Genomic DNA, 26,749 nt, shown 5'->3' with positions numbered 1-26,749 from the left:
GTTTACTCAGCAGATAATGCAGGAACCAGGGTAACTGGTCAACTATTTAGAACAAAACAAAGTTAGATTCCCATTTTATATATACCTTAAAATAATTGCTTATAGAACAAGAGATTTTTTGCTTTTAAAACATTTTGGAAGAAAATATAGATGAATCGTTTATCTGAACTTGAGTTGAATGTATTCGAAAACTAAAATTCAAGAAGAATCTATATGATTGTCCAGGTAACTTCTGAATTGTACTTTTTAATAAATATTTGTAACAAAAAAATTAAAAGGAGAATCTACAGAAACAAATAATTGATGATTTATTTTATTTTATTTTTTTTAGACAGAGTCTTGCTCTGTTGCCCAGGTTGGAGTGTAGTGGCACGATCTTGGCTCATGGCAGCCTCTGCCTCCCAGGTTCAAGCAATTCTCCTGCCTCAGCCTCCTGAGTAGCCGGGACTACAGGTGTGCGCCACCATGCCTGGCTAATTTTTATATTTTTAGTAGAGACAGGGTTTCACCATGTTGGGCCAGGATGGTCTTGATCTCCCGACCTCATGATCCACCTGCCTCAGCCTTCCAAAGTGCTGGGATTACAGGCGTGAGCCACCACTCCTGGCCAACAGGTTTTATATCATCTGTAAAGTTCTATAATGTGTTTCACAATAAAATAAAAAGATATTATGCAAAGCAGACAAAATTTTGCAAGATATGTGATAAACTAAACAATACATAGAAAGTTATTGCACCTCAGTAAGAAAATAACTATAAACAGAAGGATAAAATCAATGAATATTAACAAAAGTATAGGATATCAGAGAAAAAGTATTTGACAGAATGAAAGAAAAATATGGATGTTTTAGGATAAGTGGTCTGAGATGCATTCATGTTTTACTTCATTAGCTTGTATATATTTAATATATTCTATATGTGTTCAACAACTGATGCAGATTTAAAAACAAGAAAAGTGTTAGTTTATTAAGTAGGTATACAACAACCAAAATTTGCTATAAAAGGGGATTACGATAATGAAAGTATCTAGAAATCTAATTTTAAAAAGTGGTGCTAGTTATCTGGGATCATCTGGGAAGACCTCATTTAATAGACCATTTGAGTAGACACTTGAGGATGAAGATAAATTTTCGGGCAGATTAATAACAATGGGGAGAGTTTTCAGGGCAGAGGAGATGACTTTTATTAAAAGAGAAAAGCATGAAGTTTATGTAGCTTGAAAAGTGTGTTGTATTCAGGTAGTAATGTAACGACTCCATCACTCTTGCATTTTTTTATTGGAGGCTCTGAGGAAAGGTCTGCTTCCAAGTTTGTTAAGGTTGTTAGCCACACTTAGTTCCTTGTGCGGTAGTATTGCAGTCCCCATTTCCTTGCTGGCTGTCAGCTGGGGCCAGCCTTTGCTCCTAGAGACTGTCTCTGTTCCTTCTTATGCTTTATTCATGGCCCTCTCCAGCAGCACTAACATTTCAAATATCTCTGCCTTCCCTCCTGCCCCATCTCTCAGAAATCAACTGGAGCTTGGCCTCAACTTTTAAGGGCTCATAGTGATTAGGTTGGGCTCATATATAGTCCTCATTTTAATATTATTCATAATTCTAACTGCAGAGTCTCTCTTGTCAGGTAATACAGCATATTCAGGTCTCAAGGATTAAAGTGTGAACATCTTTGGGGGCTTTTATTCTGCTTGCAACATTTACCTAGAGTATAAATTCAAGACATAAGGCAGAATCTCATGGGCAAAAGAAAGTACTATTTTGAACATACCTGTGGGAATCCCAAATGGGAATTATATCCAGATTTGGCAGTTCTGGATAAAAGTCAAGGCTGAAGAAATAATCTGATGATAGTCATTATCTTATACATTTTGTAAATGAAGCCATTATTATATATGAGAGGGTTAGCATTCACCCAGGGAGACTTCAAGTCAGTTTACAAAGTTAATATTCTATGGCACGTTCAATAGTAGTACCACCTTTTATTCAATTGGATATTAGCCTGGGGTCAAGATTAAAAAGAAAGAAATATAACTATCTCTATACGGAGATGCCATGAGGCATAAAGAATTTGTATATAGATGTATATGGAGAAATATTTATGCATATAGAAAATCCCAAGGAACACACACACACACACACACACACACACAAACACACACACACATTAAGATAATAAAGCTGTGATATTTTCAGGCATAACTTTGTAGTAAGATGTTACATCAGCAATAGGAAACTAATATAGCAAAGTGCCCAAAACAGTCTAAATAATCTTGAAACAAAATTTTCTACCAAACTATATTGATTCAATGTTGTTCTAGCATATAGACATATAAATTTAAGGAAATAATATTGAGCATCAATAAATAAACCTCACATTTATGAGCAATTTATTTTTGAAAGGATGCCAAGAAAATTCAATGGGGAAATAGTATTCTCGTCAAAAATAGTGTTGGGATGACTGTACATATGCATGCAAACAAAAGAAGTTGGATTCTGACCTTTCGTTACACACAAAGTTGATCAAAACCTAAATGTAAGACCTAGAAGTAAAAAACTCATAGAAGAAAACATAAGCAAAATCTTCATGACCTTAGGTTAAACGATGGTTTCTTAGATATGACACCAAATTACAAGCAACAAAAGAAATATTATATTATGCTTATAATATTATATTATATTGTGTACTTAGTTGCATCCTTTTTAAAGGCAAATATTATGTTGTATGAATTATACCTTAATTTTAAAAAGTACAAAAAATTAAAAATAAATTATTTTCAATAATGAAATATTGTTTTAATATCACAAAATCAATTATTGTAATTCACTATATTAACAATATGAAAGAAAATCTTATCTCAATGGATACAGAAAATATTTTTAATATGCAAACTAGGAATGAAATGGAATTTTTTTTTTTTTTTTTTTTTTTTTTTTGAGACGGAGTCTCGCGCTGTGTCACCTAGGCTGGAGTGCAGTGGCGCGATCTCGGCTCACTGCAAGCTCCGCCTCCCAGGTTCACGCCATTCTCCTGCCTCAGCCTCTGAGTAGCTGGGACTACAGGCGCCCGCCACCACGCCCGGCTAGTTTTTTTTTTGTATTTTTAGTAGAGACGGGGTTTCACCATGTTAGCCAGGATGGTCTCGATCTCCTGACCTCGTGATCCGCCCGTCTCGGCCTCCCAAAGTGCTGGGATTACAGGCTTGAGCCACCGCGCCCGGCCAAAATGGAATTTATTTAATCTGATGAAAGATAATCATAAAATCTTACAAAAATATTATAATTAATAAGGAAATACAGAAAGCTTTCCTTATGGGATCAGATAAAAGATTCTCTAGTCAGTTCAATAAGAAAAAAAGTAAGAATTAGCAGTAAAGAAATACACTGGTCATTATTTGCTAATGACATTATTGTATATGTAGAAAATCTAAACTAAAATATTAGAACTAATAACTAAAGATAGCTATCGGGATCACTGGTTACAATATGAGCACATAAAAGTCTCTTTTATTTCCTTACACGACCAATAACCAATTATAAAATAAAATTTTATAAATATATCATTTAGAATAAAGATTTTGTTTATTTCATAAAATTAACTGGAAAGTTTTTCTTTTTAAATATATTTTCAAAACTTGAACAATTCTTCAAGACAGTTAAATAGTTTTAAATATTTCTATCCTGCAACAAGGTTCAATTTGCACATGATAATGGATATCTCTACTGATATTAGAACTATCCCATTATTGAAAACCATTTTAGATATAAACAGCAGGCACCTAAGAATGACCTAATTTCCTGTGGTGTTCCTTTCCAAAAATTTTCCCAAACAGGCAAATCTTTCTCTCTCCCTTTCCCTTTAAAAAGTGACATGGCTTATTTTTAAAGTTGCAATCAAAACAGACATGTAAAAAGTAGAAAATTAAAATGACCCATCAGGCTTGTCTTAAAATTAACTACTGATAATATTTTGGCATATGTCCTTATATGTGCTTTTATACTGTGTGTTTATACATGTGGTTATGAATGTATGTTCACAAGTGAGGGTGTATATACACATACACACATACATGTTTGAGATAGAGACATAGGCAGAGACAGAAAGGCAGATTATTGCCTTTATAATATACATGTTATTTTAAAATTGCTTTCATTTCTGAATTTAGACAGTGTATACAACTTGATAAATACAGTAATTAGAAATCCAAGAGTTATTTGCATACTCACACATCTCTAAAATATCTTCCTATGTAAAGATAAACATTAACCACAATTACCTAAACGTGTTGCGTGGAATTTTTTCTTCCAGCTGTCATGTTAAAGCGATGATTGGCACCTGTTTGCATACTATTTGGGAATTTAATATTTGGTTGAAATTCTCTGATCCTAAAACACACAGCTTGGAAATACACATTTTGTTTGCATACACATGGGATGTTGCACGCATACCAGAATTAAAGAATTACAATTAGTTGGCACCCAGCTTGCATTCTTAAGCAGTCTTTGTAAATACTATTTTTCTTATTAACGCTGCCTTCTGTTCTCATTAGGTTTCAACAGAGTACTCTAAGTAATTTAAAACATATTTTTCCTTCATTTAAATGGGCAATTTCCCTCTCAACAAATGCCTGGACCTTATCATAAGGTGTGGAAATGGAGCAAATAGTCCCAAGTATTTTAACCAGCTATATAAACTTTTGCAATGTTTTTATAGAATGTTTAAAACAACAAGAAAGACTTTGTTCTCATGATTTTCACCAACAGTGGTTACAGTTTTCTTCTTTACTATGTTTGAATGGCACATTTCACTTCATATATCCTTTACTTGCGGCTAGAGCCTTAATATTGCTAGGGGAAGAAGCTTACGTAGCTCAGTGTTTGTAAATGTCAGCTAGCCAAAAGATATTTGGAAGCCTATAAATGTTCACCTTTCTAACATTTGCTTAAAGCTATCTGGAATTAATGTTCTCCTCTTTCCTCTCCTCTCTCTTCAAGAAAAAAAAATCTGTGTACAGAAGTTGGCACAAAATATATTAAATACGGCTGGTATTCAGCCCTCTTGCATTCAAACAAGAATTACACATGTATGTAAAACAGAAGAAACTATCTTGATAGTATTCTGTACCCTTACTGTCAAATTACCCTTTGATATGCCTGCAATTTTCTCAGTAAAACACATTTTGTTTATTTTGGATTAAGAGCAAGCTCTTGCATGTCTACCAGGATTTATTTGCCTGGTAAAGAAGCACTACCCAGAAACAACGAATATAATGTGTGCTTTGCTATGGTTTTAATGTTCTCTTCAAAACTTGTGTGAAATTTATTGCCATTGGAACAGTATTAAGAGCTGGGGACTTTAAGAAGTCATGCAGGCTGTTTTGTTTGTTTGTTTTTCAGGTTTCTTTTATCAAAACCTAATTTAACAAAATCCAAGCAAATCATCCACTTCCTTTCCTAATATCCCCATTTTCACTACTCTCTTCTTCAGCCACAATGGTCCATTCCATCACCTAACATTCATTTAGTAAAGATTTACAGAATCCCTTCTCTGTATAAATCATTTTATAGGATCTGTGTAAAGATACAGTGATTAGCATATGGCAGCCCTTGTCCTTTAACATGACAAGAGCAACTTTTCCTATTTTCAAGAGCTTGAGTATTGTCACTAATCTAAAATTATCCAAGTTTACCTAACCAACATTTTTCCTTAAACTTCTGCCTCCCTTTTACAAAACTTCAAAAAAAGAATTCCCAATTTAATCATGCTGTTAAAACAGATTTTCTCATCATCCCCTAGTTACATAAAGTGCAATCTCCTTAGCTCATATTTAAAATAATATCTTTTCAACCCTTGAATATTGTTACCATTATCTCAAATGATCATATAGCTACTGTCTTTCAGGCTACTCACAATATAATAAGTTGAATATGCAAAACACCATGAAACTTAAATAAAAAGTAACTAACCTACCCTAGTACCCTCAAAAATCAAGTAATAAAATTTGTAATTTCAACAAATATTTTTAAATATTTACATATCAGAAACAAAACTGGCTAACTGGGAACACAAAATAGATAAAGGATTAGGTAAATTAACCCTACATGCAATTTTGAAAATGTAAATTTAATTTTTACTTAATAAATGATTTTTCAAAATGCAACTTATTAATAAAGGGCATTGTCAGAAATTTTGAGTCTTTTAGGAGTCAAAACATCTGTTCGATCTAAAACTAGGAGACACAGAATGATAAGAACATATGAAGTTTTAGCTAAATAGCCATGAATTTTAAGGTAATTCTCTATTGGTTTGGAGTACTCATTTACACACTAATATTCAGCTTTAGGAATTTAGGGACTCATTAACTTTGCTAAACATGGAATTTAGGGTTTTTAAAAAACTAATTATTTCTTTACTATTTTTATATCCAAGTATACTCTTCTCATTACTCACAAAGGACAAATCTTCACCAAGTCCCAACCCCTGCAGTCAGGGAAGTAATTTCATTCAAGCATCCCTTGAAAGCAATTATTTATGCTCTCCGCAGAAATTGGGGTAAATTTGTTGTGGTTCCATTTATTTTCTGGAGATTGGAGATTACATGTAAAATAATTTGAATGCTTGATAGATAGACTCATAACTATTTGGTTAATACATTTTTAAAAAGTAGAGCAAAAGTGAATGATCCCAACCATATATCAGAGAGAGTTTGATCCAATTTAACTGACCTTCCAGGTGCTCTCGAACTGCTATTTTGATATTTAAGAACACTGATCTGAGAGCTTCTTTCTGCATTATCAAAATTTTCAGAACCAAAATTATTATTAACAAAATTGGTTTTATTGAGAATTATGTTGATTGTTGTATTCATATGAATTACTTTAATTGTTGTTTTCATGCTCTCTGATCATTTAAATCCGTGGTAAACACTTAGGTATTTGAAGAAACACTCCTCTAGGTATCTTCTCTACCTGATATGATCTATCTTGGAGTAATAAGCATCATTTATTTTGTCATAATGATTGCAACTCAGTTGCCTCTGAGTTTTGAAAATCTCTAAGCTTCTCCTGTTTCAAGTTTCTTTATAACAGTGCTTGTTAACCTTGGTTGCACTGTCCAAATGTCCAGCCTGGACCCCAGATCAATTATATCAGAACTCTAGGGGTGGGACCCAGATATAGGTAATTTTTAAAACTCTCAGGTGGTTTATATGCACTTATGTTTGAAAAACACTATTTAGAGTGAGAAATAATCTCAGGCTATAAGTTTTCCTATTAATAGCCTAACGTATTACAAGTGGCAAAATGGCATCAGTGAACATTTTGGCTATAAATAGAGCTACCTGTTTTATTCTAGCACTGCTGAGATAGTTTTGTGAAACTTTTGTGTCTATGGCCCTATACTTAGAAATTTGAGACATTAAATGGTGATAAAAATTTCTTAGCTATATTTATTCCAAAGTTGGAGCATGCTTCTTCTGATTTAAAAATGGCAGCTCTTTCTCTCTCTCAGCCAAATTTGTTCATTTAATTATGTACCTAAAACAATTACAATTTGAACAAAAGTGTCACTCTTAAATAAAGAAAACGTTAATAACTTTCAGATAAACAAAAAGTTATAAATGCCATTTATTTCAAGCAATTTATTAGTACACGGAGTTCCTAAGGGCATCATTTCTCATTAATAATGCCTTTATATGAACTCTTAAGTATTAAACTTTTGATGCTAACATTTATGGTATCCAAAACTCCTTCATGTCATATCATTAGGCATTTTAGCTTACTAGTCAGGAAAAGTCCTTTTTATGGCTCATTATAGCTCAAAAGAGAACCATCTGATTTTGATCTCTCCTTCAAATTTCAGCTTTAAGTTCTTATTTATTTATTTATCTTAAATTTGCTGCAGAGTTAATTTTCAAAACTCTCCCTTGGTTTATTTTTTTTTCAGCAATTTCTTTCTTGGGCCCAAAGCATGGTAGGAGTAAATAATACATACTTCCTTCATTAATAAAGAGCAAATAATTTTTCAGAAGGTTTCACTCTCATTTTTATCCTTACCATAACATACTCAGTAGGCCCAGAGTGATTTTGATTTGGACAATCAGTTTGTCATTTTCCTTAGCGGGACCTATTATACTCTGAGGTTTCAAAAAATCCTTCACCATGACATTTTAAGTTAGTAAGAGATAAAATTAAGAGAATATGATTGATTATTAATCATGATGTAAACTCAACTGGTCTTGGAAATGCAGTGAATCTCATGACTATCTGATTTATGGGACTTGGTTTCATGACATTCACCCATAAACTTCACCTGAAATTTTATTTCAGGCAAGCTGTTGGTGCCAGGTTGCTAGGATCTGAATAACAATGTAAATTTGGTGTATTCTGTTTAAGTCAGTGTAACTTTCCATTTGGTAAGGAGAAGCAGGACAAGAATATTATCTTCTGCAAAGAGTCTTTCTTGATTTGCTTCTGAAAGTAGAATTGACCACTCTCTTACTATCTCTTCTTCATGTGCAGATTTATATATTAAAGAGCCCTTATGGAAAGTCATTTTTCTTGTCTTCCTCCTCAAACTTCAAGGGCAGTGATTCGATCTGACTCATAACTGTATCTCCAGCAATTAGGGGCTCCCACTAGGTGCTCAATAAATGTTTGCTGAATGTTACACTGCATATAAATTGTTCTTAAACAATAAGGAATAAAAGGAAAAGTTTTTAATTCTCCTTGGAACATGAGATCAGAATTAGATCACAAACTATTATAGCATTTAAGACTTACTATGTGATTATAAAAACATTAATATGCAACTTGATAGTCCACATTATTCACCAAACCCAAAAGTTTTACTATTTTACAAAATCAAATTCACCCACACATTTGCTGCCATTATGCATATTCAATTAATGTTCAGATACACATGTCAAATTCAAGGGCTATATCTTAAATACTAATAGTTTCCTTGGAATAAAATTTGAACTTTCTATAGTAGTAAACTATTTTATGAGATTAGGCAAATTTCTTGTTACAACATAAAAAATGACAACATCCATTAATAGCCAAACTTTGTGTAAAAGAAACACTCTGATTTATTTTTAGCAGTGTCTGGAAAATCTCACAAAGTTAGCTTTGAGTAACCAAATATAAACTTAGAAATAGAATAAACCAATGCAAATGGATGTAAGAATAGCATTTCTTAGCAAGCAATCTAAATAATGTATACAAAGTGTATCAATATTTCTCATAAATGAAAATCTATCCTGTGTCACCTTATCAATAGTTATATAATTGGTAGTTATTAACTAATAACAAAATGACATATGGAATGATGAGAGTCTAACTACCCCCCACTAAAAAAAAGCAGGCAAAATGAATAGTGGTTCCTTTCCTAATCATCTTAGCCTTTTCCTTTCTTTGATATAATTACTTCATCTTTTAAAAATAAGAAAACTTGGAAAGTCTGGATTTTCTTAACATGAAAACAGAAGCATCATTTAATGGATGTCATTACTTGAAAACACGTTACTTAAACAGCGTGGTAAATTATTGCCTTTCTTAGAATAGTAGGAGTGAAAAAGATCTTATAGTCTACAGTTTTATTTTCTTAAGAAAATTTTTTTCCTTATTAAATATGCAGCATATCAACATATGGAAATAAATGGAAATGGATGAGGCCCACAGACTTCTTTGCTGGCTCATTCTTTGAGTTTTGGTAATGGATCCTAAGGGATAGCTACAGAAAAATAAAACTTCAGGGAACAAACATGTCCTCGTGGACATAGACAACGTCTTCCATTCCCCAAGACAGCATGACTGTTCTGTGCTCACAGAGTCCATTTACAGCAGAATATACTGCATGCCCATGCTTAAATTATATTTCTATTTAATATTTCTAGATAATATTTAAAGTATAATCCCTTATGGAAATTATTATTAACTTTTAAAATTTAATTTCAATAATTTTGTTCCCATAAAATAGAAACGGCATTATTTTTCCTTACTGCTTGAATTCTTCTTTCCTATCACTGAATAAGATGCCTGCCTATGTAAATACACCAAATTTCTTAGCATTTTCATGTGCTTTGCAAATAAAGCTGTCTAAAACAAATTCTCTAACTCAATTTCTGGTTTTGTTGTAAACCACATACTAGTTAATAGCATAGCACACCTGATTTGACTTGGCATTTTCAAAATTGATTTCTTGCACTCTGCAAAACCAATTAGCTCTAATCTTGCAAATGCAATAGGTTTCTCTTGCCATGATTATTATTATGCAACCTATAGATATATTATGTCATCTCTTGGTTTATATAATTGTGATTTGCCATTCACTTCCAAGAGAAAACCTATCCCTAAAGCAATAGGTTCTGCCATTTTCTATTGACGATAAAGTGATATGTATTATCTTAACAGCAAGCAGTTTACAAAGAGGGGTCTATATAAACCACCATACTCCAAATCCAGAAGTAATTCCTGGGGAGGAATTGATGTGTCTTTAATGTTTTGCAGTAAATGTCTTAGAATTTAAACACAATTAGCCTCGAGTTTGTGGTTTGCTTCTATTGCCTACGGATAGCTGCAAAGAACAGGCTAAATATGATGGATTTCCTAAAGGTTTTCAGAATATGCTGAATAATTAAGTGGGGTTGGTGACAATTTAGGCTGTATTAAGGTAATGACATCTCTTTCTGTTTTCTTTAATAATTTCTATTCTCAAATTGTAATTCCTTCCTTAAAATTGACAATAGCAATTTGACAAGCATTGTATGTAATTACAGTTCACCTTTTTATTCAATATGCAATGACTTCTGTTCATTCACAATAAAACTAAATAGATCTACTATCCTGGATAGCTATTTCATAGCCATATTAGCAAGTTATTTTTATATATGTCTTTTGTTTTCTGTGTGATTATCAAATAAGAAAGAATTCTGAGAATTCTATATCTTGTGTTTCTGTTGATGAGAACGCTAAATAACTTATGCTTAAAGAGATTTTAGAAGAATACCAACATATGTTTCTCTGAGGTTCCTCTTAGATTATCAGGAGGCAAAAACGTGAAATAATGGGAAATCAAATTTTTAAAAATCCTTAATTTTTATACTGTGTATGGTTATATGAGGAAAAATAAATGAAATGATTTTAGGATTTGTTAAAATATTTTTAATTTTTATTTCAAATTTCAAATGCAGAATGAATTATATTCAATACAAAAGGCATCTACTATTACTACAATAACTACATTTTAATCAATAATTCGTGTATTTATATTTACATAAATTCCATCCATTTTCTCATTATACTACTGCAAGCTTCATTGTATAAGACTTTGATGCTTTTAAAGAGCAATAAATAACAAAAATGAAGAATACACATTAGACCTGAAAAAATCATATCAACACTCTATATCAAATGTATTTGTAATATTAATAAAATAATGAAATCCAACTTAAATATGATAAACTCCTTTTTATAAAATGAGCAACTTATGTGAACTTTAGTAATATTTTTTAAAGTTTTTTTTATTTTTTTAAATAATTGCACCAAGGTAAAGCAAAGCCCTAGTTGATGCAGGCATGTTGTGTAGGCATTAGCAGTACAGCCCTCATTATGCACTCATTGGACAGTAGCGCAACCCCAAGGAAAGGATGGTTAACTTATGTGAATTTCACCTAAAAAATACTTATACCTCTACGCAAAAGTGAGTCTCCCAGCTAAGAAAACATATTTTATATTTGCTGCAGTGGTAAACAAATCACAACTAGGATGATGTTTTCTAAATATTATTTATAGTAATGAAATACAGAAACATTTTAAAAGTCAATCTTGGCTAAATAAATAAGGGTACATACTTATAAAGGAAAACTATCCTACAGTCATTATAAATGACATCATATATTGACATGGAATGATCTCAATCATATACAATTGAGTGAATTTAAAAGATTATACACAAAAGCATATCTAGTATATTCCATTTTATATAAAATAATTATAGGGTATAGGTATATATAGGAAGAGATGGCTATATGTATGTCTTCAACATAAATAGTGGTTGCCCTTGGGGAGCAAGATTGATACTGATATATATTCATTGATATTCAACAATGAATATCTATTTCTTGGCCATGTGCTAACAGCACAGATGATCTTTCTGCAATGACTCTGAATCTTTTAGTTTATTTGTGCAAATTTATAAGGTGCATGAGAAAATTTGTTACTTCTATCTAATAGGTAGTTACCCTCCAGATGTGTGCCGCATTGTTGAGACTATTTGTGGTCTTCTCATTTTAGACATTTTAAGATGATATAGATATGAACATATTCTGAGCAGCTACAGCCAATTAATAAATAACCCCCCTGTGATTACTCCCTAAATCTGCACAGGAAAAAGCAGGATACAGTACAGTTCAGTAACAACCACATATCCTAATGGTAAGTCTTCTTAGATAAAATGTACAGTTTTATGAGAAGAGAGCAAGGCAATTCAAGTTTTTTACGAGCAAAAATTAAGAGAGGTAAGAAAGAAAAACATGATACAGTGCAAAACAATTGCAAAGGCTCAGAGTCAATGGTTGTCTAATTGGGATGAAAGAAGACCTTAACATTTGCTCCAATCTTTGTGTAAGGAAATAAATCTAAAGACCCAATTCTGGCTGAGTGCGGTGGCTCACGCCAGTAATCCCAGCACTTTGGGAGGCCGAGGAGGGTGGATCACCTGAGGTCAGGAGCTCAAGACCAGCCTGGGCAACCTGGCAAAACCCCGTCTCTACTAAAAATTCAAAAATTAGCCGGGTGTGGTGGTGGGCACCTGTAATCCCAGCTACTCGGGAGGCTGAGGCAGGGAGAATTGCTTGAACCCAGGAGATGGTGGTTGCAATGAGCTAAGATTGCACCACTGCACTCCAGCCTGGGTGACAGCGCAAGACTCCATCTCAAAAAAAAATAAATAAGTAAGTAAATAAATACCCAATTCTAATGTAAACTACAGACTTTGATAACAGGGAGTCAACATAGATTTAAAATGTAAATATTGGTTAAAAAATAGTACCACTGTGGTGTGGGATGTTGATAGTGGGCAAGGTTGTGCATGTGCAGGGATGGGGTGTATGGAAACTCTCTGTATGTTCCACACAATTTTGCTCTCAAACTAAAAATGCTACTAAAATAAAGTTTATTAATTTTAAAAAATTCTGGCCATGCTCAGTGGCTTACACTTCCAATTCCACCACTACGGGAGGCCAAGGCAAGTGGATTGCTTGAGATTAGAAATTCAAGACCAGCATGGGCAACACAGTGAGACTATCTCTAAAAAATAAATAAAAATTAAAACTAAATTTAAAAAAAAATCTAAAGACCCTCTGTTAATTTAGCTGTTGGAATCACAATAGTGGTTGTCTTCTAATCATCCCAGAGGACTCAACTGAAATTCAATCTTCTTCGTGTGTCTCTGGAATTCATAGTCAGATGACTGGGATGGAGTCAATGAGATCCCATTCAATTATGTCTTCCATTTTCACCTCTCAAAAGGACCTAGGAGACTATAGGCCTCCATCCAGAACTAACCTGCTATTTCAGAGGTGTAGGAAAGGAATGAGACAGCTATACAATGCTTTTTTTTCTCTCTTTTTTTCTGTACCCCAATAAAACGGTCTACTTTAGAGGTTAGATATAAAGAGTACAAAATTTGTTTTAAAAATACAAAGGTTGTTATTGGGAGCTCTAAGTCTTCAACCATATTTCGTATCTTGTAAGGGTACTATTAGCCTCCAAATAAAAAATAAAATTCAAACCATTATACCATCATCCTGGATCCATGTCAAACAAACCAACTTAGAGCTTTCCACAGGCTATGATGAGATACATGTCTAGATACAGAAATAGCCCTGTGCCATAGGGAGATGCTGTATCATATTGACATTTCAAAATAGATTAAAAAAAATTGAAATCTACTTCTGGATGCATCACGAAAAAGCAAGAGACTTGGAGCACATTACTAAATTAAATGTACTAAAGAGAGAAAGAGTATTTCCTTATCCACTGCTGAGTAACAAGTTACCCCTAAACTTAGTGATTTTAAACAACAACCATTTTAGTTTTTCTTGATTCTGCAGGAATTCGGGCAAGGCTTAGTTGGATTTGGTATTCTGGTGTGTTTTAGGCTGGGAGCTTTAAGAATTCTTTTTTTTTTTTCTCCACATTTCTTCACTTTATATGGCCTCTCTCAGTTTGGCTACCTTGAGCTTCCTCTCTTTCTGGAGATGTCAAAAGAATTGGACTTCTTACGTGGTAGATGGCCTCCATGAGGGAGAAAGAGGAAGTAACAAATCTATTGCCATCCAGACACGGAATCAATTGGCATCATTTCTATTCCACTCCATTTTAGTTGAAAAAGCCAGTCATAAACCAGTTGAGATTCCAGGGAAGGGGCAATGGACCCCACCTCTCAATGAGAGGCATGGGAAAGAACTAATGGTCAATTTTTAATCAATTACAGGAGGGAGTAAGAGGTCTTCACAGGGTGTTTGGCAAATACATCTGTTTCTATTAGGCAACTGAGGTTAATCAAACTAGAGACTGTTTTATGATATTTGAATCGATATTTTCCTCCTTATCTGGGTTGGAGAGAGGATATCAACTTGATAACAGTGTCATTATTTTAGAAAAATAATGTAGTATATTATATTGCTTTCCTTTATATCTTGACAACTCTATAAACCTACAAAAATGAAACAAATAAGCAAACAAACAAACAACCTAATATGTACACACGCGATTATTCCAATTTAATTAGTATGGCATTGGATCACTACCTTTTATTTCCCATTTAAAAAATATGTTAGTGTGATGTAGTTACAGAAAAAAAAAGACATTCAAGAAAATATTAATTCTCATTACCCTTGGTACAGAATATTTTCTTCTAAATGTACAGGTAAAAATTTATACTACAAATGATATAAATGGAAAAAAAAAACAAACCCACGATTGTGGTAAACAGATTCATGCTCCCCTCTCCCGAAGATTTTCACATTCGAATCTCCAAAACCTGTGAATATGTTACCTCACATGGCAAAAGGGCCTTTGTGGTTGTGATTAAACTGAGGATTTTGAGATGAGGAGATTAACCTGGATTATCAGGGTGGGCCCAATATAATCCCAGAGGTCTTTATAAATGAAAGAAAAATGCAAAAGTGTAAAGGAGAAGGGGTTGACATGATGGAAACAGAGTTCAGAATGATGAGGGCAGGAGCCAAGGAAAGCAGGCAGTTACTAGCAGCTGAAAAAGGCAGGGAAGAGATTCTGGAGCCTATAGAAGGAACACAACATTTCATTTTAGCCCCATTAAGATCCATTTCAGACTTCTGACCCACAGAACTATAAGATAACATATTAAACCACTAAATTTGTAGTAGTTGGGTATGGGAGCAACAGGAAACAAAGTACTAAACATTTAAAATAAGTATATAATTATTTTTAATGATAGCTAACATAAATTAATAAATCGTTTAGAAAAAATTTAAACTAATGGTACAGTAAAAACAGTGAACTACAATAAGGCTATTAAAGTATTGCATCTGGGATTCAGAAATACTCTGATTTTTAATAATATTGATTGAAGGCATGCAAATGATGCTTTGAAAATGATGCCTCGCAGATACATAATTCCTTTCTGAAACATATTATGTAATCTACTTTAAGATTTTGGAAATATACACGAACACCCAATGATAAATTAAATATACTTACTTTATTTTAATTTATGCAAAAGACATGCAAGGTATTTAGTTTATAAATTCAGTGTTATTTCCGTATTAGAAGGAAACAAGCATTTCAACTCAAAATTGTTTGATATGATTGGAAAATAGGCAGTAAATATTGTTGCTTTACATATTAGAAAAGTTAAAATATTTAAACTTTTGAGATTTCAAGGACTTTGGCTTTATAGAAAATCCTCAAAAGAAGAATATTGTGTTACCAAACAAAGCAAAACATGGTTCACACAATTCTACATAAATTAACCTAGAGATAAAGTTTACATCTTGAATTTTATTAGCAATTTTGAATTTATAATTCATAAACCTTAAAAATTTAAGGGTATAAATCCTTTAATAATCAATTACCACATGCAATTAGCCCATAATCACTGAAATATACAATTGGGACTAGAGCTCATTTCAAATCTCAAAATACAAAGTCACTTAATTCAGAACTCCATCTGTGCCTCAGTCTCTAGAGTCTGACAAACAGCCTCCAAATTGTCTTCAGAGTTTTCATCAAAACAAGACACCAGTTTGGAATCTATTTTAACATTACTTGCAACATATAGGGACTCACACTGCATCTGGTTTGACTTTTCTCTAATGAAAGTTGCTAGTTGTTCTGTGTCAGGAAGGATGTAAGTATTCCCTAGAAATAGTGCTGTTATTTAGAATACAACAATAGAGAAATCAAATCCCCAGATCTTATATTTCCTATTCATAAAATTGTAATTGGCCTTTTTATATCTATGTTACTCTTGAGACAGAGAATTAACTTTATGTACATATATGGGATACCCATAAAACTCAGAATAGTTCACATTTTTATTCTCTAAAAAGAATTAGAAATATAGTCAAAGCATATTTTCCTTTAATCCTGGGGATTTTGTATAGTTTAATGTTATCTCTTGAGGTGATGTTAAATATCAGTATTGTAAATAACTGGCAAGGGAAGAACTGCAGCGTGATCTTTGCAATAGTACTGCAAATAAAGAAAAACAGCCTCACAAAAATTATGTTTCAGTTGTCGGACAACGTCAACTCCTTGCAGATAGCAAATATTTATATTCTACTTTGTCAAGTGTGCAGGTCTTGTTGTGTAACTCATCAGGTTCAAAGTCTGGTTTCACTAGTCTCTATAATGTGGGTTATAACTTGGGCTCATTGACATCCTGTAAGCTTCATATTGTTCATATAAATTGCAATTTAAAATGCCTGCATCAGCAATTTGGGAGGCATGAGTTCCAAGTAAATTAATATACATAAAATACTCACCACAATTTCTGATTCACAGTAAATGATCATAAATGATTGCTGATATTAAGGGTAACCAGAAAGAAAGCACACTGGTTCAAGTCATGAAGAAGTGAGAGTTCCAGAGGCAAAAGCCACCTTGTCTTTTGTCAGACTATGAAAAGCAAGAATATAACTTTTTTTTTTAGAAGAATCAAAAGTATGTCTTTGTCCTGTATCTCTGTTTATTGTGTGTGTGTGTGTGCTTAACAAACAAAGTCAGAATTCATTCAGCATTTGAATCAGAGTCTACACACACACCTCCAAAGTAATTTATTATATTTAAGATGTCTATTATATTGTCTCCTCCTTTCCTCCCTCTATAGGTGAAATATATTTTATGTATGTATGTATTTATTTATTTATTTTGAGACAGAGTTTCACTCTTCTTGCCCAGGCTGGAGTGCAATGGCACGATCTCAGCTCACTGCCATCTCCGCCTCCTGGGTTCAAGTGATTCTCCTGCCTCAATCTCCTGAGGAGCTGGGATTACAGGTGCCTCCCCCTACGACCAGTTAATTTTTTTGTGTTTTAGTAGAGATGGGGTTTCACCAGGTTGGTCAGGCTGGTCTCAAATTCCTGACCTCAGGTGATCCACTCACCTCGGCCTCCCAAAGTGCTGGGATTACAGGCATGAGCCATTGTGCCCGGCCATAAAATCTATTCTTTAATTCCATAAGGCAATGAATAAATGTCAAAGTAATATGCAACTTCTTTATTGCTATACATTAATGTATAGCAATGTATTTTGTACATATTTTCAGATATGTGTATATAAAATTTTCACAAATAATAATAAAACAATGTAAGTAACATTTCAAAAAACAAATAATAGGAAGAGAAAGAAAGATGACCCAAACCAAAATCTAAAAAGAAGAAAGAGAAAAAAGGAAATAAAAAATCTTGTAGACATAGGTACATTCTCTGGGTTGAAATTCCAATGTTTTATGCAAGGAAGAAGAGTCCTTCTTGCCTCGGCTCAGCACCTTCACGGGCTGAACATTTGTGCTCAGGCCCTCTGTTGACTAGAAACAGCAGATGAAAGGAGAAGAGCAGAGACACTGGCCACAGAGAGAGGTGACCTTTGACGTCAGTGGTAGATAACTGATATGTATGAATCTTCTGTGACTGATGTGCTGAACCTGCCTGACCCCTAACATAAACAAAATACAACTCAGTGTCCTCTTCCACCACTCCTGAATTGAAACTTTATTCAGCAGGCCTCATTTTCACATGTTCTTGAATGGACTGGGAAACAACCATGGCTGCTCTATTCAGTTTTAGGTAATTGAGTCCTACAGTCATTTCAAGTACAAGTTTAAATTTAAGTACAGTTCAAATTTAAATTCAGAAGCCAGTAGTCCAGTCCAAGATTATCATAATAAAAACAAACAAACAAACCTGATTTACAGTAAAGCTCTGTTTCCTCTCCTGGACCTGCTTTAAGCTGGAAACCTAGAAGGGGACTTTTAGGGGAGAAGGTGGTATCATTCGCCTTTCGGGACCCTTGAGGGCTCCTACAGGGTCCTTTCTTCCTGCAGTTCCCTTGACTCGGGTGGAGCCAACTGTGTCCCTTTGGGGTATCATTTGCAACTTTCTCATCTCTAAGAATCTTTGCTGTATAACTCGACTCTTTCTACAGATGGCTCTTTGTCCTACAGGCAACCTTAGTGGACATAACCCAAAGCAGTTTTGTTTGGTTTTTCTCTCCCATGCATTCCATGACAGGTCTATGGGAGATACTCACATATCTCTAACACTAATAGATTTCAGCAGTGCAGGCCAATTTTAATCGGATGTCACTTATGCATAAGTCCAAGCATGGATCAGACCTAATACACATTCTGTTTTAGTGTTCCCAAGAATGAGTGTGGCACAAGCCCTCTGTGTCTCCCACCCTCAGGGAATATATTTCAAAATTGATCATTTGCATTTTATTTGCTATCACTTGGTTTGGAAACATAAGAGCCTTCTCTTACTCCCATCTCAAAAAAAACTAGGGACTGATGCATCAGCTCTCTAAAAAAAAAACGTCCTGTCATCAATGTTCTCTTTCCACATCTGACCACTTCATATGTCTGGTCTAGAGGGTGGTCCAGAAGTTGCGGAACAGATTCTTCTTCTCTCACTCTTGTTGTTAATTTGTATATGGGGGGACTCTGGCTTTTGTCTTACCTTGACTTTGTTAGCCTGATGCCAGGCAAAGCTGAAGTAGATTTCCACTGTAACGATGTGTTTCACACTATCAGCCTAAACAGCTGAAGCTACTGATGTCAAAATGTATATCTATTTAAATCTCAATAATCTCTGTGATACTGACCAGTTAAAATGAAACAGGGCTGGTCAGCTCAAGGTGTGGGTTCCAGACCAGCAGCCTATGCATCACATGGGAACTGGTTAGAAATGCAGTCTCGTCCAGGTGCAGTGGCTCAGGCCTGGAATCCCAGCCCTTCGGGAGGCTGAGGCAGATGGATCACAAGGTCAAGAGATCGAGACCATTCTGGCCAAGATGGCGAAACCCTGTCTCTACTAAAAATACAAAAATTGGCTGGGCATGGTGGTGCACACCTGTAGTCCCAGCTACTCAGGAGGCTGAGGCAGGAGAATCACTTGAACTTGGGAGGTGGAGGTTGAAGTGAGTCGAGATGGTGCCACTGCACTCCAGCTTGGCAACAGAGTGAGACTCTGTCTCAAAAAAAAAAAAAAAAAAAAAAAAGAAAAAGAAAAAGAAAAAAGAAATGCAGTCTCTCCTCTCCACCTCAGACAAACACTGAATCCCAATATGCATTTTAGCTGGTTCCCTGAAAAAGTCATATGTGTAATAAAGTTTGGGAGGCACTGCAATAGGCAATTATTAATAATGATGCTTTTAAAGTCATCTCTCAAACTGTACTTCTTATAAAATTAATATCTTCCAAAATGTGTTCCACAAAAATCAGGGTTATAATCAAATACATTTTTAAAATATTAAGTTAAATAAAGTGCAGCAAATTTCCTTTCTGCCATACTTCGGAGAGTCCAATTAAGCATTGCTCTACTCCAAGAGAAAAATGGCATGTGCGATATGTCTTCAAGCCATTTCACCTTGAAGCTATGTTTTCTTAGGATGATCTATTAATATCTTTTGGAACACTGGGGGTTTGTAAAAAGCAGATTGAAAAATGATGCCCCAATTTGTGAAGAAATGATCAAATTCTATTATACAGACTCAACTTTACACATCAGGAAAAACGCCTATTTGAGGTTTCAAATTACACATTGTAAAAATTGTTTAGGTGAAATGTCTTATTTTCTAAAGATTATATGGTAAAATAGCTTATCTTTGCTCCTGTCTTCCCACTGCTGTCTCCAGACACATTACTACTCTCATTCTGCCTACTGGACTCAGGGACTTGGCACTGATCTCAAACAAATCTCAACATCTTTTTGCATGTTCAGACTCAAGATTTCTCCCCCCTTTTGCCTCTTACCAAATTGAGAGTCGGTATTACATTCCTCCAAAAGTAGATAATCCCCATATAACCACTCTGTGAAAGCCACCCTCTGATAGGTAAGGTCTGAAATTGCCTGGATATGCTATTCCTTATTGCTTTTTTTAAAATAGAGAAGAGCTAGGCTTTAAAATGTCTTATCCCAAGACAAAACAAAACAAAATTACGTATGTTGTTACAATTCTAATATGTTTTGCCTAAAACAATCTCTGAATATCATGAGGATGAACTCTACTTAATCATTGGAACAAAGCACCATGTGCTAAGAAATCCCGAAGATTGTAAATACGAACATATGAATACACTCTCCTCATTTTCTCTTAGAATCAGGTCTTCATTGGGTACCCAGTGTTTCTTTCTTAGTTATTTCATTATTTAAATATCTTTTGTCTTTTTTCTATCATTTTCCACGATCCAGGAAGACAAGTTTTCTGCTTATGAAGAGTTTCACAGCCAGCTTTTTCTCCTTTCCACTTAGAGCTTATCATAGACAATTTGTATCAAAAATGCAAGCTACTTTTGAATTTGCTTTTAAAATTTTCCAGACATACTATTTTGTAGCTTAAAAAAAATCACATTTTTAGATTTCTTCGTTTCCTCTTCGCTTTCATCATAAAAAATAGAGTCTGGCTGCCATTTTATGCATTTTTTGGTCATAATACAATTAAGTTAGTTAACATTGCAATCTAATTTCATCTAGCATCCCAAATTATAATTTCTGCTATATTCAATAGGTGCAGAGACAATTAAATGATTAAAACATTATAAAATATTAATTTGCATAATACTAATAGTCTGAAGCACTTTAGAGTATCTTTCCCACCCTGCCTATTGTAAAGGAACAATTAATCATCAATATGAATAATTCCCCAAGAAAAAAACTAAGCAGAATTGATAATACGCAAAGAAGCTCAATGGTACATAAACATCTATAATTTCTGCTTTCCTAGTGTCTTTTTATCTGGAGCTCAGATTTTTACCAATGCCTGTTTTACTGTCTCCCTGTATTTATTTATTCAATAAATGTTGATCTAATGCATATTAAATACTAGGCTCTGTTCCTGACTTTGGGGATTCAAGGAAAGTTAAAAATATATATAAGGTCAGATAGTAATATGTACTAAGAGCAAAAATGAAGCCATTTAAATAGAAAATGACTTGGGTAGAATAACAAGGAGTTACTAATTTAGATATATTTAATCAGCTATATATTAGGTATATATTTTTGATCAGATTATCCCAATTATACTCTGTCAAGTTAGGTGAAAATCAGTGTTCATTTTAGTTGCTCTTGAAGTCATTGATTATTAATAAGGTATCCCTCCATGACTTTTCTGTGGCCCATATATTTTAGACTATACCAAAATTTCTGTCCAAATTTACTTAAAATCCATATGGCCTTTTTCATTTGACATGCTTAGATAAAAACAGATAGAAAATTCATCTTACTTATATAAAATAAATCTATTCCAGCCAGGTGCAGTGGCTCACGCCTGTAATCCCAGCACTCTGGGAGGCCGAGGCAGGCAGATCACGAGGTCAGGAGATCCAGACGATCCTGGCTAACATGGTGAAACCCCTCTCTACTAAAAATACAAAAAAAATAAAAAAATAAAAAATTAGCCAAGCGTGGTGGCGGTCACCTGTAGTCCCAGCTACTCGGGAGGCTGAGGTAGGAGAATGGCGTGAACCCAGGAGGCCGAGCTCGCAGTGAGCCAAGATCGCACCACTGCACTCCAGCCTGGGCCATAGAGCGAGACTCCTCTCAGAAAATAAGTAAGTAAATAAATAAATAAATAAATAAATAACTCTATTCCAAATAAGCCATGTTTCAACTGAAATCATGATTATTTTAACAATGAGTTGTTGTGTCTTCTTGTTAAGGAAAAAATGTTAAGGACCAGAAACATATAGGGAATTTTTGATTATTTTTTGGTCAACATTATAAACAAGCCATTGGTCAACTTCATGAAATTGAGAAAAAACCCTTGTGACAGCTTGGTGTCATATATGAAAGACGATCTGATAAAACACATTTAAAAATTGCTAAACATTTGTTCAGGCAATCTACTAACAATGTGAAATTAAATGTTTAAAGAGTCAACACTGGAAAGTTCATGGATGATTGGTATAAGGATCACAGAAGTCAGTGTACTGAATGGAAACTCTGCCATGTAAAAATGAACACTACGAGTTTTTAAAACTTACACAAAATACATTAGCAATGGATGTGCTGGCTTTCTGCAGAGATGTTCCTGGAGACAATCCTAGCATGCAAGAAGCCTCTTCATCCTCCTGGCTGACTTTCTATGTTCTCACAATAAAACTCTGCCCTCCAACCTGTTTTTGTTTTAATTCATCTGCAGTGTTTGGTGGGATGTATCAAAAGATTGTTATAAACACCCAAGAATTGTAATACAGCATAGCCAAATCTCAATTTTGAATATGAAGTTAATATAATAAAATATATGTTATATAAAATAAATTTATATAATTACATATACATAATCTATACTACAATGTCATATGAATAACATATTATACATGATTATATGTAATATGAAAATGATATTACATATAATTCAGTAATTACCACAAATCTGTCAGATGAGTTTTATTATTTAAACAATAAATATGAGAAGTAGAAGGCTGAACCTTGATTATTTGGCTTCATGTCTTTATTTTTGTAGTATAATGTTATCTTTCATCTAAGGTTTTCACTATATACAACTGTGTTTCTAGACTATAAGTTGAACTATTATATTCCAAATAATTAATATAATACCTCTTTTTTTTTTCTTTTCTGAGATAGAGTCTTGCTCTGTCGCCTAGACTGCAGTGCAGTGGCGCGCTCTTGGCTCACTCCAACCTCCACCTTCCGGGTTCAAGTGATTCTCCTGCCTCAGCCTCCTGAGTAGCTGGGATTACAGGTGCATGCCACCACGCCTGGCTAATTGTTTGTTTGTTTGTTTGTTTGTTTTATTTTTATTTATTTATTTATTTTTTTAGTTTCACCATGTTAGCCAGGATGGTCTCAATTACCTGACCTCATGATCCTCCTGCCTTGGCCTCCCAAAGTTCTGGAATTACAGGAAATACCTCATTTCTTAATGTTTGCTGAACAAATATTAACCAGAAATGAAACATACTAGTTTAAATATGAGTTAGAGGGTTTAAAATGAAACTACTGCAAAATAATACCTATATATGCAACACATGCCCTTCATTGACTTGCTGGCTTTCTAAAGGTTAGAAGTAACTGCAATAATAATAATAATGATAAAAGTAATCATATTATGTGTCAGAATATATGGAAGATACAAGGCTTACTGGATGATCACAGAAATAAGGAAAAAAATACATATATATTACATATATATGGCATAAAAAGAAAGTCAATAGGAATGAGAAAAAATTGATGGAGGAAGACATTTGTCATTAATATTCTGGGTACATTTTTCATTACTGGCGAACTCCTTGTTGTTGGTCTACGTTTTAATGCTATCCAACTGAGAATTCAGATCTAAGATGATTTAATTAATGCTGTTTTTGCAATCTATTTTGTTATGAAAAAAGAAAATGATCAGGGATGATGTAAACTAATCTTGCTGTAACTGTAATCGTTAGCATGGGTTTCTTTTCTTTCCCTTCATTCTGGATTCATATCAAACCACGGTCCCTAGATAGACAAAAGTAAAGGTAAGAGGAAAGAGGAAATATTGCACACATCTATGGTATCCCTGTGCGTTCTTATTTGAAAATTGAATTCTCTGTGCTAGGGAGGAAAAATAAAATAAATTCTGTGAAATCACTTAAATCTACTGCATTTAATGAGGCAAGAATGGACCTCAAAAGTGCTTTTGAATATTACTTGTAATTGGTTTATAAAAACATTAGTGATTTTAAAACATTCAATGGTATCATATAGGCATTTAAGAAAATCCATGCAAAAATATACACAAATGCCTTATAAAGACAGAAGTCTGCATGCTGCCATTTGCTGCTCAGAGGTAAGATACAAGTGTGTTTTTGTCCTTTCTTTCCAATGATGTAAAATTCTATCTTCATTAACTCCATGGTTTATTTACAAGTACTTGAGAAGCAGAACCTCTTTACACTTGTAGGATTTTCTAATAAGATGCAGAACTGTGTGACTTATCAGAAGAATATTGGAAGGACTCTTTACCAAGGTAAGAAGATAAAGGTTTTTGGGGGGACAGTGAAATAAAAATGAATTTTCCTTCTGGAAATCAGTATTCACTTGAAAGAAGACCCAATTAGAAATAAGAACATTTGTTTCCTTTGGTGGAATAATCTTTTGATCCTCAGGACTGCCTAGAATTATAAAACTTGATATAGTGTCCAGTTGAAACTCCTAACATGCTTCTTAGTTTTCAAAAGATAACATGCGGAAGAAAATAAGTGTTCAATGTAAGGACTTTGGATGGAAGGGTTTGCTTGGAGAATATAAAAACGAGATGACATTCATTTTGAACAAAAGTTCTTTCTTGAACTTGTAAGAGATAGATGAAATATTTTTAGAAGAACATAATGGTATAAAGAAAACTAGATTTAAAGAAGAGACTTTAGGAAATTTAATCATCTATTGTTATACCCATAAGTAGGTAATAGTGATTTTTCTTTCATTAAAGATCAATCTTATTTCTTGAGACATTAGTGAATTTTTTTTTTTTTTGAGATGGGGTCTCTGTCACTCAGGCTGGAGTGTGGAGTGCAGTGGCGTGATCTTAGGTCACTGCAACCTCCACCTCCTGGGTTCAAGCCATTTTCCTGCCTCAGCCTCCCGAGTAGCTGGGATTACAGGCGCATGCCGCCATGCTCAGCTAATTATTTTGTATTTTTAGTAGAGACGGGGTTTCAGACATTGGTGACATTTTAAACTGAATATTCATAGCCTCTGGAATGCGGTAAATTATATTTTTTTCTCATCCCCCATATCTGCACTAGGAATATACTCTGAGCATCAATATTTATCCCAAGACCCAAATATGGTCTACCCCTGTGAAGCCTTCTTTTATTATCTCAGTTGCCATAGTCCTTGTGTATCACTTCCTGGCCCCCCCTCACATTTTATTCTTTCCAACAATACATCTTCTCTAGTGACATTAATTATAAATCCTCCTCAGTTTTTCATTTTTAAAATCATTTGCATCTTAAGTACCATGAAAGTGGTCTATATATAGTAGACAGCTCTACAAGTGCTTGAAATGACGATGTTTGTGGCCCACGGTGATGGTGACAATCATGATCATGATGGGGGTGGTGGTGATGACAGTGTGATAAATCATCCTCTCCCTCTCCAAGTGTTCTAGCAAGCCCATAAAATATCCCAGGGAAAGTTTAGGAATGAAGTTACTCCCTTCTCCTTACCACTGTTTAGCTTCTTCCTTTGGTAGGAGTGATCTGATAGTGATATAATAAGTCTGACATCTATTTGCTCATGGTCAGGGTTAATGTCCTAAACTTACAGGTTCATGTATTGGTCCTCTTTCTCTTTCTATATACCAACATTGATTCTCTGTCTTGGAAATTGCTTGCCTGTAAGCACGACACACTTTACTCTTGAATCCTGCCTTTTCCATACAATAAACCAAAGAGAACAGGCTATATTTTATGCAGGGAAGTATTCAGTTATTCAACTGCTCTGTTAGCAATTTTGGGGGGTACAAGTTCTGTGGAGGGAAAAAGAAAGTCAAGCATACTCTGAAATCCAAGCTATATTTTCTAAATCAACTATGCATCTATAATAAAGCAGATTATTTCTTCTCACTCTGACTTGCTATATATTTCCAAATAGGTTCAGAAACATGAACCTATTTGGAATAAGATGGGGTATTTAATTAACCAAATAAATACACTAACGATAGTGATCATAATAAAATTATTTTCACCAACCTTTTAAAGTTGAACAAAGCCAGAGTTTTAATTTTCTGCCAGAAGTAGTCATATTCAAAGAAAATTTTCTATTAAAACTCTCTTAGGAAGATACTAGGAATAAATACATCAATATCTGGATGGGTTATGTCTTTGGTATGATCAAATATTATTAGTGCATTGAAACATCTTACTATATTTCAAATGATATTAAAAGCTGGTTGATAAGGTGTAATACTCTCAATATCCACCCTAACACCTTTCTGGCATGCCAGAGCTGGACAGTAAAAACTTCAATTCCTATAATTCTTGCTGCCAG

The 26,749-nt window shown here is 34.1% G+C and overlaps 1 protein-coding gene and 1 non-coding gene across 3 annotated transcripts in view; both read right to left on the bottom strand.

Annotated features, from left to right (window-relative positions):
- The window catches only part of GPC5 (glypican 5), a 1,453,194-nt gene that overhangs the window by 769,928 nt on the left and 656,517 nt on the right, over positions 1–26,749 (bottom strand). The gene's annotated exons all lie outside the window — the stretch shown is intronic.
- On the bottom strand, positions 11,521–11,646 carry LOC123569907 (U4atac minor spliceosomal RNA). The gene has a single exon (XR_006693790.1). It is a non-coding gene; the product is annotated as a U4atac minor spliceosomal RNA (small nuclear RNA).

This window comes from Macaca fascicularis, chromosome 17 (assembly GCF_037993035.2).
Source record: "Macaca fascicularis isolate 582-1 chromosome 17, T2T-MFA8v1.1".
In the NCBI taxonomy this organism is placed as follows: domain Eukaryota; kingdom Metazoa; phylum Chordata; class Mammalia; order Primates; family Cercopithecidae; genus Macaca; species Macaca fascicularis.
The sequence above is the reverse complement of the archived record's forward strand: the minus strand, read 5'-3'. Positions and strand labels throughout refer to the sequence as shown.